Genomic DNA, 12,778 nt, shown 5'->3' with positions numbered 1-12,778 from the left:
GATATGTACAAATGACCAAGTGGCAAAGCAAAACCTGACCCGTGGTAATATGATAGAGATCTAAACAATATATAGTGGGAGAACAGGAAAAAGGAGATTTACCAACCCTGCCCAAAAAAAGTCCCTAGCTAAATCCACATACAAGGAATGTAAAATGCTTGGGACTGTGGAGAGAGCATGCTGGCCATGCAGGTAGCCTGGGTGGCTATGTGACCAAGGAGCCAGAGCTCTGGGGAAAGCTTGGCCTGCTTCTACCCCGCAGGGAAATTTTTGTGACATGTTGATGTGTCATGATAGCAATTGGTAAACAATGATGACAAGCATTTCGTTTAATGGCTTGGCATTCTGGACAGATATACTAAGTAGCCTTCCCAACTACCTAGAACAAAACAGAATTAGACCTGGGGCATCACCCTCATTGCCCAATCCTCAAGCATTTCACATCATGTGGGAAGTCCAATGAGACGAGGTATGGGCTACTCTTCTCTTCTGAGGTTCATGGCTCCTGGCTAACTGGCCTGATCTCCTGGGCAAATACTTATTCTCACCAGTTTTGATACAAAGGTAGAAAAACATGCTTAAAACAAGTCTGTTTACAGACTCCAGTTTTCAACAACAAAACTTCATTGCTAGTTTCACAATTAAAATTACTGACATTTGGTTCCTGTACCAAACATGAAGTGACATTAAGAAATACTTCTATCTCCTGACTTTGCATAAATTATGTCAATGTTAAGGCGAAAAATAGGTTTTCATTATGGAATTCCCACTGGGTAAGTTACAGTGCTTACACAAATGTTTCTGGTTCTGCCCTGAAGAAATGCAGCATGGCTTTGAAGACTGTTCTTTTTCATACCACATCTCCACAGTGCTATGTCTTAAAGTCTTTTGGACCAATTATTCATCATAAGTAAATTTTAGTTCCTAAGAATATTTAAATATCAATCTCTCAGCATGAAGCGCTATGATTTAAAAGCCAAGTTTGGAATACCCACGAACAGGCCTATGAGACTGAACTGTGCTTCCTAAGTACGGGATTGTGCAATCCTCGTTTACTTTGCATTATGCGATAAGGACTTGGCTCCTAATCATTTCAATCTCACATTTTTTATGACCCCTTGTTGAAAGTCAATATTTTTATTGGCATATATCAAGATCCAAACATATCTTGGATCAGAAATTCTGTTTAAACTGAGAAAAGGGCACATACTACTTCAAATGACCTAGATATAAGCATAGTGGCCTAATTTTAATTTACAGAAAGCAGTTTGTAATAAAGTGAAAATTTTAGAAGCAATGAAATACACAATAGAAACAGTGTAGTCATTAGGTCATGAGAGATATTTAACTAACACATCATTCCAGTACACTTAAACAAAAGATACAGCTACCTCTACAGCCGCTGCTTTGAGTAATAGATATAAATTAAATTCAAAAGTATTTCAAAACTCATGCTCTAGTCAAGAGTTCCACCCCTTCCAATTACCAACTATTTCAACAACACGACTAAAACCAAGACACACCGTTGCCTCACCTGGAGGAAAAAAAAAAAAACAAGACACACCGAACATGAGTTTGATATCTTCTTTTCCCATTGCACAACCAAAACAAATAAGCATGAAAGAAAGAGCCTATGGAGGTGATAGCCGGAGGAAAAAACAACAACATACAAGTTAGAAAATAGTCTATAATAGTAGTATCCATAAGAAAATTCTATAATGGTGAAACTATTCTACATGTGTACTGTCCAATACTAGTCACATGTGGCTAGTGAGCGCCAGAAATGCAACTAGTGTTGACTAAGGAACTGAATTTTTAATTCTAATTAATATAGATGTAAAATTAAATAGTCACATGTAGCTAATAGCTACTGTATTACACAGCAAAGGCCTATTTTTTACTGAATTCCTGAAAAATAAAGAAGCAAACTATTTTATACTATCAGTTAATAAATGTGGCAATTATTTTATAGCCAGCAGGAGTCCAGAATTAATTTTTACTTGATGATTATCTAATGATCTTTTAAAATACTTATTAACTTGGTCATGAAAAGGATCTTTAACCACAAGTAAGTAAAGGTACTGTCTCGGAAGGCCAGAAATGACAGAATCAGGACAGAGGAACAAGCCCAATCCTGAGTCCTGCAGTTACTGTTCTGCCACGTTACCCAGCTTTTCCAGGGAATGAAACATTTAATGCAGACTGATCATTTGGCCAGGGCAGTTCAGCCTGACCCAAACTTTCTACATAACCAGCAGAACCAAGCAGAACTAAGAAGAAAATTCAGTGTCGCTAACTCTCTCTGGAAAAGATTAGTATTATTTTAAACTATGTTTGTGCCTTAACTAGATATCCTACACCCTCTAACAAAACTTAAGCCTCTTTGGGGAAATACATACGTATTTTTAATTTGGGTTCTTCCTCACTTTTTTTGGTATCTCGACACTTCTTCTAGCACCCAGTTATCATAACTCATGTGTGGCTCTGATTACTTTTATTCATTTAAATTTCACAAACACTGTCTGAGGTAGGCAAAGTAGAAATTATTCTCCTCATTTTGTAGATTGAGAAAAAGGTTTGTGAAGTTAAATGACTTGACGAAGGTGACCAGAACATCAATCCTCTAGTTCCTGTTCCATGGATCTTTCTTCTGAATATTTAATACACAACTGTCATATGTTATGATGTAATAACGAAAATGCAACAAGAACATCAGACTTTTATGTTCACCAAGACACAGTCTAGTCTTTGTATTAGGGGGGATTTTTACATGAGAATACCAGCCTTATTTTTTCTTCTAAAAAAGGCACATATTATCAAGATCGTCTCTGGCTATAAGAAAATGGACATAAACCACTCATCCTGGAAGTAGGAAGAAATATAAGAAGTGTCTGATAGTCAACTAAAGTACAATAATTAGAAATCTAGAATTATTTTCAGACCTAAACTAAATTTCTTAAGACTATCCTTAAAATCAAGAATGCATTCATAAGAGTATCCCAAGGATTTAGTTATAATGCATAAATAAATGTTCCATTGATAGTCAACCTACTATTTAATAAGCATTGATAAATGGAGAGGGAGATGAGTTGGGGGAGGAATTTCGTTCAATATTATTGGATTTATAAAGTCATGTCCATGGAACAATCCATCAAGAAAGAACTCATAATCTTCATTGTAGCAATCCACCTTATTAGTACAAATAAAATTGTCAATTTTTCTAAAATTTTCCCTTCTAATTTAAGTTACATATATAAATAAGTGTGACAGATAATCTCAGCCACCATCAATTCCTTCCCTTCCTGTACTTGCATGCCATTCCAGCTATCAAGAGGTGGAGCCTATCTCACTTCTTCTAGAATCTGAGCAGGCAGGGTGACTTGCTTTGGACAATAAAATGGGGTAGTAGTGATGCTGTGCCTAGCAGCTTCCACTTTTCCTCTTGGAAGCTAGCCACATGTAAGAAGTCCACGTATCCTGAGACTAATGTCCAGGGAGAAAGGCCAAGCTACCTAGGTAGAGAGAGAAAGGAGAAGTGAAAAACAAGAGGCACTAGCTGTTAGAAGTGAAACCTTTGCAATCTTCTAGCCCATTCAAGCCACCAGCTGAATGCAGCCAAGTGAATGAACCCAGAAGAATCTAGCCCAGCTGATGACACGTGGAGTGGCCAAAACCTGTCCAGATTTCCCGAGCCACAGAATCATGAGAAATAATGAATTATTGTCTTAAGCTATGAAGTTTTTGGTGGATTCGTTATGTTGTCTATTCCATACTTTATCACCAGACTTGCTCCTTCTACTTTTTGATTCTGAATAAAAGAAATAACATGGAAGTTCCTGTGTCCATTTTCACTTGAGCTTAAATATGGCTGAGCACAAGCACCTCTGAGGGTGTTATGGCACAGAAAAGGCTCACCCAAACAGAAAGCTCATCTTTGGGGTTTCCTTCTACACTGGTCTCACTTACTGCCACCACCAAGTAAAAAGAAAAGAAAAGAAAGAGAGAGCTTTTTTTAACAGAGTAATGGGTTCCTGAAAAACTGTAGCATATATTTTTACATTGTTCAGAAAGAATGTGTTTAGCAAAAGAATCTTCGGCTAAATTGAAATTTGAAGGGCGATGAAGAAAAACAGCCAGATCTAACACTGAAATCAAGCAGCCACGCTCTCCATCTCTGGAGAACATCCTAGAATCTTATCCCTGCCCCTATTTCTTGTCTTTTCTTTTTTTTTTTTTTTTTTTGCCATGAATATTTAATTCAGGAATGGGATAAGAACTTTAAATCATTAAAAACCATATACAGATCAATGCTAAATTTGAACATTAATCTTGCTCACTCATGAAGGACACTGCTTCATTTCCCTACCATGAAATGATGCTGGGAAAATATTTTTAATAAGCAAAATAAATATGATTGATATATTAGAAAAAAACAATAGCTAGAAAAATCTAAAATGCTAAAAGAGGATATTCTCCAAGGTAAAACCTGCTTTAGAGTTCCCAATCCACTTAGATTGAACCCTGAAAGAGTGATAGTAAAGGGGGAAATTTTTACGTAAAAAATAGAATAGGAAACTGGTAACTACCGCTTGAAAAGCAGGCCTCCCCGACCTTCGTGGTTACCCTAGTGACACTTCATCTAGCTCCACCACTGCCCCCTCCTTAGCTTTTGTCTCCTTCGTGGCCTCCACCTGAGCCCTTCTAAAGGTACTCTGGGGAGGCAGGCAGAGGTGCAAAGCAGAGACTGTTGTCATTTCTCCTGCAGTCTCTCCCAGTTTAGCACAATTAGCGATAATGGAATATACTCCATAATAAAGTGATAAATAATCAATCCATAAAGAAGTCTACCCAATGCCTCATTCACTTTGAAAAATCACCAGTTCTGTCAAAAATGCCATCGGTATATGCAGGAGTAACAGATGTTGAAATACAACCAATTTTGTGGTTGACCAATAAATCCTGAAATGTCTATAACCATATAAACAAAGGAAGTTAAGTCCTTGAATATGATGCTTCCTTGTGGGTCAACCTCCCAAAAGTTTAGTGGACATTGTCTCACAACATTTTTGCATCTTTGGAATGTTACAACATAGAAAATGTTCAAATTGTGAGGGATACAGGTACAAAAGAACAGTTCGTACCACATGAAATACACTCTGCTGGCATTCAGGAAAAATCGGATACACTAATTATTAAAGAGATCTAAGTGATACTTTGCAGTTTTTCTAAAATCAAGTTCCAATTATAGCCATATTAGATACTTTCCCACTTAAGGAATTAAGAATAACAAGAAAATCTCTCTGAAACAGTTTTCAATAGCCTTACTTCAAAAATGCAAGAGAATCACCTTGTTCATGCTACTCTTACTCCTATGATCAGCTGGCATTTTTGACAGGACCTGAACAAGAAATAAGAAATGCGCCTTAGGGTCCTGCTGTTCCTATCAGTGCAGAAAGGGAAGAAGTTACTTTGATGTGGATGTCCTCTCTCACTTCCCATCAAGTCCTTTTTGCTTTTCAGCAGCACTGAAAGCATTTGGAAGTCAAGAACACTCTTTAAGATCATTATAAGGGCTCTGCAGGGAAATCAAGTTAAATAAAGTCCATATTTATGCAGATGAAAGGCAATCTTTAGAGGATCAATGCTTTCTGGTATCCGGGAGCATAAAGGAATTCTCCTCCATCAGGAAGGCTGACTAGATAGATCAGAACTACTGCCTTAGGCATAACCTAACATCCTTGGCCTCAAGAAACTGGATCCAAGGAACAATTCTGACACCTAAAATCAATCCGGCACCCTCCCTGACTTGAGGATGCTTCTACCTCAGCTCCACGTTCAACATATACCCAACTAACTCATCTTTAGGTCAGCTGACTCCCAAACCAAGGAACACTAGAAGTATTCCCAGAAGGATCTCCATGTACCACCTTCTCCTCTGGGTGAAGCACAAGAGTTGCCATCTGTACTGCTAACAAAGTCCATCCCCATCCCTCCCCTTCCTCACCAAAATCTGTCCATTCTAAAATGGCCTCTTCAGTGATATCCCTGTATCTACTGATATAAAAACCGCACTTTCCCTTTTATCAGTAGGTTGATGGCTCCAGGCCCTCCTCTCCACAAGATTCTCCTGAGGGGTCCTCCTAGTACAGGCATACTTGTACACAGTGGAGGCAGCCAACTTCTTCTTCCAAAAAAATCTCAGATATAAATCTTTCATGTGTTCTTTAGGCTCCCATCTTGGATTATTCATCAGTCTGAAATTATTTTGGTGGAAGAAAATAGCATCTTCTTATTTGTTTGTTTGTTTGTTTTTTAGGCAGGCAAATCTTGGTTGACCTCACAGATTGCAAGGACCTTGTCAGCTTACAATCCCTTATTTTTTTATTTTTTACGTCTACAGCACCTGGTCTTCCTCGGTGGTCTCCCATCCAAGTACTGACCAGGCCCAATCCTGCTTAGCTTCCAAGATCAGACGGGATTGTCCAGGGTAGCATGGCCGTAGACGCGTGTGTTTTTTTTTTTTTAACTGAGATATAATTAACATGGAATAAACTACATGGATCTTAAGTGTTTAGTTCATGACACTTGTATACAGTTGTGTAACCACCACTCAAACAAGACGTAGGTCATTTGCGTCCCAAAGAGTTCTGTCATGCTCGTTTCTCGTCAGCCTCCCTCTCCAACCACTATCTGACCTCTATCACCAAAGGTTAGTTTTACCTGTATTTGGATTCCATGGAAATGAAAGCATAGACTAAGGCCTTGTTGTGACAGGCTTCTTTCACTCAGCATATTTTTGAGATTCATCAATGTTGCTCTTTGAACCAGCAGTGGGTTTTTTTTTTTTTTGCTGAGTAGTATTCCATTATAAAGAAATTTGTTTATCCGTTTTCCTGTTAATGGACGTTTGGATTATTTCCAGTCAGTTTGGGGCTTTGTGAATAATGCTGCTATAAACGTTCTTATGTAATAACTCTTCTTACAAGCCTATATTTTTATTTCTTGTTGGTATACCTAAGAGTGTAACTGCTGGGTCATATGAAAGATGTGTGTTTAACTTTATAAGAAACTGCCTAATAGTTCCCCAATGTGTTTAGACCATTTTACATTCCCACCTATGACTGAGAATTCCAGGTGCTTTCACATCCTTCCCAGTATTTAGCACTGGCAATGTTTTTATTTTAGGAATTCTAGTGGATGTGAAGTGGCATCTCTAGTAGCTGGCTATAAGCTGTATTCCTCTGATATCTACTGACGTCGAGTACATTTTTTGAGCTTATTGGTCATTCATATGCATTCTTTTCTACAGTACTTATTCTAATCTTTAATTGAGTTGTTTGGTTTTTTCCTCTGATTTTGTAGAAATTCTTTATGTATTTTTGGTTCAAGTTTTTTTGTCAGATAAATGTGCTATGAATATTTTTCCAGTTGGTATTTGTCTATTCATTTTCTTAAAGGTATTATTTTGGTGAGCAGAAATGTCTAATTTTAATAATGTCCAATTTATCAATTTTTTTTCTTAGTTTACAATTTGTGCTTTTTGTGTGGTGTCCAAGACATCTTTGCCTACTCTAAGGTCACAAAGACACCCTCCTATATCTTCTAGAAGATTTACAGTTCCAGGTTTACATTTGGGTCTGTAATCCAGTCCAAATTAATCTTTTAGTATGGAGATTGGTGTCAAAGTTCACTTTTCCCCAAAAAGATTATTCTCAATATTATATTTTCTCATAGTTTGAGAAATAGTTGCATTTGAAATACACTTTATAAATACCTTAGTGTTCATGTAAGTTGTACGTGCCTGATTTTATTTTCTACTGCATTCAGTATTCTAGTAGAACTGGCCATTTAACACTGAAAATTATTACGAAGATATATCACTTAAACTGCACATCCTACAGCAGCTAAAGGCTGTGCTACATAAATATTTTACTTTAATTTTTTTAAAGCGGGAGTTCATATATAAAAATTTCAGTCTTGATTTCTAATTTTAGATAAAGTCTTATAATTTGACTCATAAGTTCAACTAATTAGAATGAAAACGTGTAAAATATCCATAACTTGTACATGACTTCAAAATGGGATGAGGAGGTAAGCAATGGGCCCAACTCCTGAAACAAAAATTCGGAAAGCAGGAAAATAGAACCTCTTACTAAGAAGGGGGCTAAGAAAACTCCTGGGTATTTTCTTCCTTGTTTTTTCTTTTTCTTTTTTTTAACCCTGCCTGCCAAATAGAAATGACTTTGATTGATGCAGACAGAAAACATAGCTCTTCCTCTGGATTTAGAAAGATCCAGGAAGGATTGAGGAATATTTGATAGTCTGTGTTGCAAATTTTAACAATTAGTTTATTTGAAAAGCAGTTAAGTGCCCTTTACTCACCCTTTTAATTCAATTTAAATTCCAGTCAGTGTTCAGTTTAACACAGGAAACAGAATATTGGCCAATGAATTAGACAACCGTACTTTACCTATAGAGCTACTGGTAAGTTGTCAACTGTTATCTACTTAGCTTTCAAGACAGTAAATGGGAATATCTTTGATCCCAAACACCTTATAGGTAGAGCCTGAAGATTACTGAATTTCTTATTATGGAAGAAGTACCTTTATTTCCACAGCAATAAGGTAGCCAACCGTGTGTGTGTGTGTTTTTTTTTTTTTATTGTACAAGTAGAAAATTGTGTGTGTGCACGTGTTTAGTGGAAAAATGGGATAAGTAGAGAATTCCTTCTTCTCTTGCCTAGAGACTTACTCTGTCCTTGTTACTGGGTAAATTGCACACGTCATCCTTACATCTTTAGATGATAGACAGAGATGGTCCTGAGTCTGGCTGGAGAGCAGACTTTTTTCAGTATTAGAAGACAGGACAGAATAGGGGGACAGGAAGAGATCAGCTCAGCACTGATGGGAACAATTCCTTTATAAAAAATTTATAGAATAAAATATACTCTATTCTCTTATATTTATGCATCTATCAAGATCCAGGGGGAAAATTTTCAAAATATGCTGTGAATTCCCAATGCCAATAATCATTTGTAATGTAAACATGAAGTACTTAAGAGATCATACGTGTAAAATCATAAGTCTTGGCTAAAGGCATACATATTTAGACATTTAATAATAACTAATATTTATTGAATGCTTCATAGATGCCATGCAAAGTACTTTGTATGTCATAACTCATTTATTCAACATGATAAAGCCACAATATACTTACTATTTTTATTCTCAGTTTGCACAAAACTGAGAAACAGAGGGTAAGTAACATGCCCTAGGACACATTCAAAATCAGGCGGTCTGACTCTAGAGCCCACTCTCTATGTGCTATGGACTGAACTGTGTCCCCCTCAAATTCATATGTTGAAGCCTTAATTCCCACTGTATTTGGAGATAGGGCTTGTAGGAAGAAATTATGGTTAAATGAGGGTATAAGGGTGGGGTCCTAATCCAATAGGATTGGTGGCTTCTCTTTCTATATTCACGAAAGCACCATGGATAAACCATAAGAGCACACAGCAAGAAGGCAGTCATCCATAAGACAGGGAAATAGCTCTCGCCAGAATCCAGCCATGCTCGCATCCTGACCTCAGACGTGCAGCCTCCACGAATCATGAGAAAATAAACTTTTTAAGCCACTCAGTCTATGGTATTTTGTTATGGCAGCCCAAGCAGACTAAAACACTATGGAAATCATCTTTCTAGAAATTTTCAAGGAAGGGAAGATTCAAAAAGAAAACAAGATCTAATTTTTGCTTCACCTATAATTTCTTCTCATACTAGTAAACTTGCCCCTTTCATTGCATACTAAAAGTAACTGAGAAACTGAAATCTTACTGGGTTTTATCACTATTAATATTCATAGATTTTTTAAATATATGCATCAAAACATGCAGGTTAAGACATACTTACTATATTGATCTTCGCAAAAGAAGCATAAAAGCTTCTTATCAATATAAATGTAAAAGTTTTTGTTCAGATTTTTAACATAACTAGATTTTCAGGCAATGACTGCAGGAGTAAAATGAAATAAGAACGAAGACCTTAAAAAATGGTAACTGCTAGTGCTCTTCGTTTATTAAAAATAATCACAGAGTATTATTGGCAATGCTAGATTTCTAGCATTCCGATCTAGTGAAAGGGATTATCAGTGTCTAAAAGGTCTTTGTCAACTCTAACATCTATAAACATTTAAGTGGTATTGAACAGATTCCATAATCTGATCTGCTTTTAACTGTGGAAATCAATGCAGTTATTAAGAAGCTATTTGAATAATTCATGTTGTAAGAGAAGGCCTTCAGAGTAGCCATAATGTGTTTGCATCTTAATGGTATTTTAAATAAAGTTGTGTCTTGCTACAATGCACATTTGGTAAGCAGGACCAATCAATCCCCATCCATCAGTTAGGAGGCAGCAGTAAGAGAAATTCTGACAGTTTCAGAGGAAGCTGAGCTATCTGGCTTTGAAAAATAAGAGAGTAAAAGAAAAGTTTCTTTCCCCAATATCTCAGAGGAAGATATTGTCTGCCTTTTCACTCACCCCACAGCCTTGTTGTTGGGGGCTGACATTCAGTTGGAGATACAGTGCAGTGATATCATTGCAAGGTCATTTCGCCATGTTAACTGGACTAAATGCCTATTCATCAGCCCTAACAAAAGTATGTATTATGTGTCAAATGGTTAGCTCTGAGTAAAGACATTTGCACAAGGATAATTTTCTCTTTTCGGAAGGTTTTTAACCTTATATCATACATTTCCTTGATTTTTAAAGCAGGGCGAATGTAAATAAAGTTGGTTTTCATAAAATTTGAAATTTCAGATAAATGCTTAAGAACGTGAGAATATTAGCAAAGACCTTAAAAGTATCTCGTCCCAGCCTCATCCAATACTTGAGAATCTCCAAGACAATACCTCCAAGCTGTGAAACCAGTTTATTTCAACCCCTCCCTCCTGTTCATAAAACTCACTGCTATCTTCTCCAGGAATGAATGACTATTACTCAAGCAATTAAGACAGATAATTCTTTCTTATGCTGAACTTAAATCTGTCTCCTTACCCGTCTACCTATTTGCCTTAACTAGCCCTTAGAAGGTACTCAGTCAAGTATAACACTTTTCTACCTGCTATCCATACTTGAAGGTAATGATTATCGTCTTCCAAGTTCCCTCTTCTCAAACTAAACATTTCCAGCTCCTTCACTTTTCCCATGTTCTATCAATGCCAAGCCTAAAATTACAAATTTTTGGAGAACGTGTATGTGAGAGAACTCACTAAGCATGTCTATTACTAAAATTTTTCTTTACCGTGAGAAAATATTTCTATTACTAAACCGTTTACCAAGTCTGGGTTAGCTCCTTTGCTTTATTGCTTGAATGTCATCACCATTACACATTCCATCCCTTAGGCTGCTTTCCCCTCAGGTCTAGGAGGTTCTCCTCCCTTGGCTGGGCCCACAAAGCTTTCAATGATCTGTCCTAGATTTTTTCTCCCCGGTCCCATCCATTAATGCTGTCCTTGACTTCCTGCTACACCCTGGCCACACCAAACTACTTACTGTTCCCTGAAAGTTCCAAGGTTTCTCCCTCCTCTATGCTGCTCTCCACCTGGAACACTCCTCCTCTCCAACTTCACATAACTAATGCTTTCTAGGGGCAAGTATCCTGAGAGTAGACAGAAAGTACATTAATCAATATAGATTAACTGCTATAAAAAAGCAACCTTCAAAATTTAGGGACTTGACACAATGAAAGTTTACTTCTCATTTATATTACAGTCCAATATTGTTTGAGAGGTTTATAGGTGGGTGAGCATATTGCACATAATCCTTTCTGTCTGATAAAGCTGCCATTTTCTACACCTGTTCTCCCAGGTCATCTCAGAAGGGGAAGAAAAATGTGAAGGATTTTATGTCCAGGCCAAGATGCTATGTTTATACATCACTTCTGCCCATATTCCACTCACCACAACTGATCACAGGGCTCCGCCTTTACTGCAAAAGCTGGGAAATGTATCTGCTAGAGAAAACTGAAACAGAGTTGCTGAATCCATAGCACAGTCTCTAGATGACTCTACTTTGTTCTCTATGAAAAGTCTGTGGTTACTGATCTTATGGCCTTTACTACACTGGATGGGGAAATTATGTATGTTGATTTGTTTGTTTCCCCAACTTAACTATAAGCTCCCGAGCATAGCAACATGGCTTTCACCTTTATATTGCTAGCATATAACACAGGACAGTCCTGCCACAAATATCAGTTTATACTTGTAAGTAAATAGATTAATGAAGAAGTCTTGGCCCAATCTTCCTACTATTCCTAACTGGCTTGCTGAAATCTTAAAGACCAGAAAACAAGACAAGACATATGAAGGTCAAGAGATGCTACACTGGCTCTACCTGTGGTTTGGACGATGCCCTTGCTAATTAAGTCACCTCCTTTCCCCTAGAATATGAGCTCCCCAAAAGCGTGAGCTAGGTCTTCTTATTCATCTCTGAATCCTTAGCACTCAGCAGTCTTAGACAGTGTCTATTAAATTAATGAATATAAAACATTTTTATAAATAAGGTAATCAGATCATAGGCTCTATTAACTTTAATTTCATGCCAAAAGAAACAAAATTTGATATCAAGATCAGGTGTGAAATGCCAACAAAGAGTTAGCTTTACTATGGCTTACAACAATTAACTTCATATCATTTTATAATACTGCCTGTTCTTATATTCTTTTTATAATACCATCTCAAAATTTCTTAGGGCTAAGAAATTTTGTAGAAAGTTGTATTAAT

General features: G+C 37.0%; 1 protein-coding gene and 1 pseudogene across 4 annotated transcripts in view; both read right to left on the bottom strand.

The window, feature by feature from the left end:
* The window catches only part of RBMS1 (RNA binding motif single stranded interacting protein 1), a 195,375-nt gene that overhangs the window by 142,993 nt on the left and 39,604 nt on the right, over positions 1-12,778 (bottom strand). The gene's annotated exons all lie outside the window — the stretch shown is intronic.
* On the bottom strand, positions 6,392-6,504 carry LOC118614213 (annotated as a pseudogene).

This window comes from Rousettus aegyptiacus, unplaced genomic scaffold, assembly GCF_014176215.1.
Source record: "Rousettus aegyptiacus isolate mRouAeg1 unplaced genomic scaffold, mRouAeg1.p scaffold_m13_p_2, whole genome shotgun sequence".
Taxonomy (NCBI): Eukaryota; Metazoa; Chordata; class Mammalia; order Chiroptera; family Pteropodidae; genus Rousettus; species Rousettus aegyptiacus.
The sequence above is the reverse complement of the archived record's forward strand: the minus strand, read 5'-3'. Positions and strand labels throughout refer to the sequence as shown.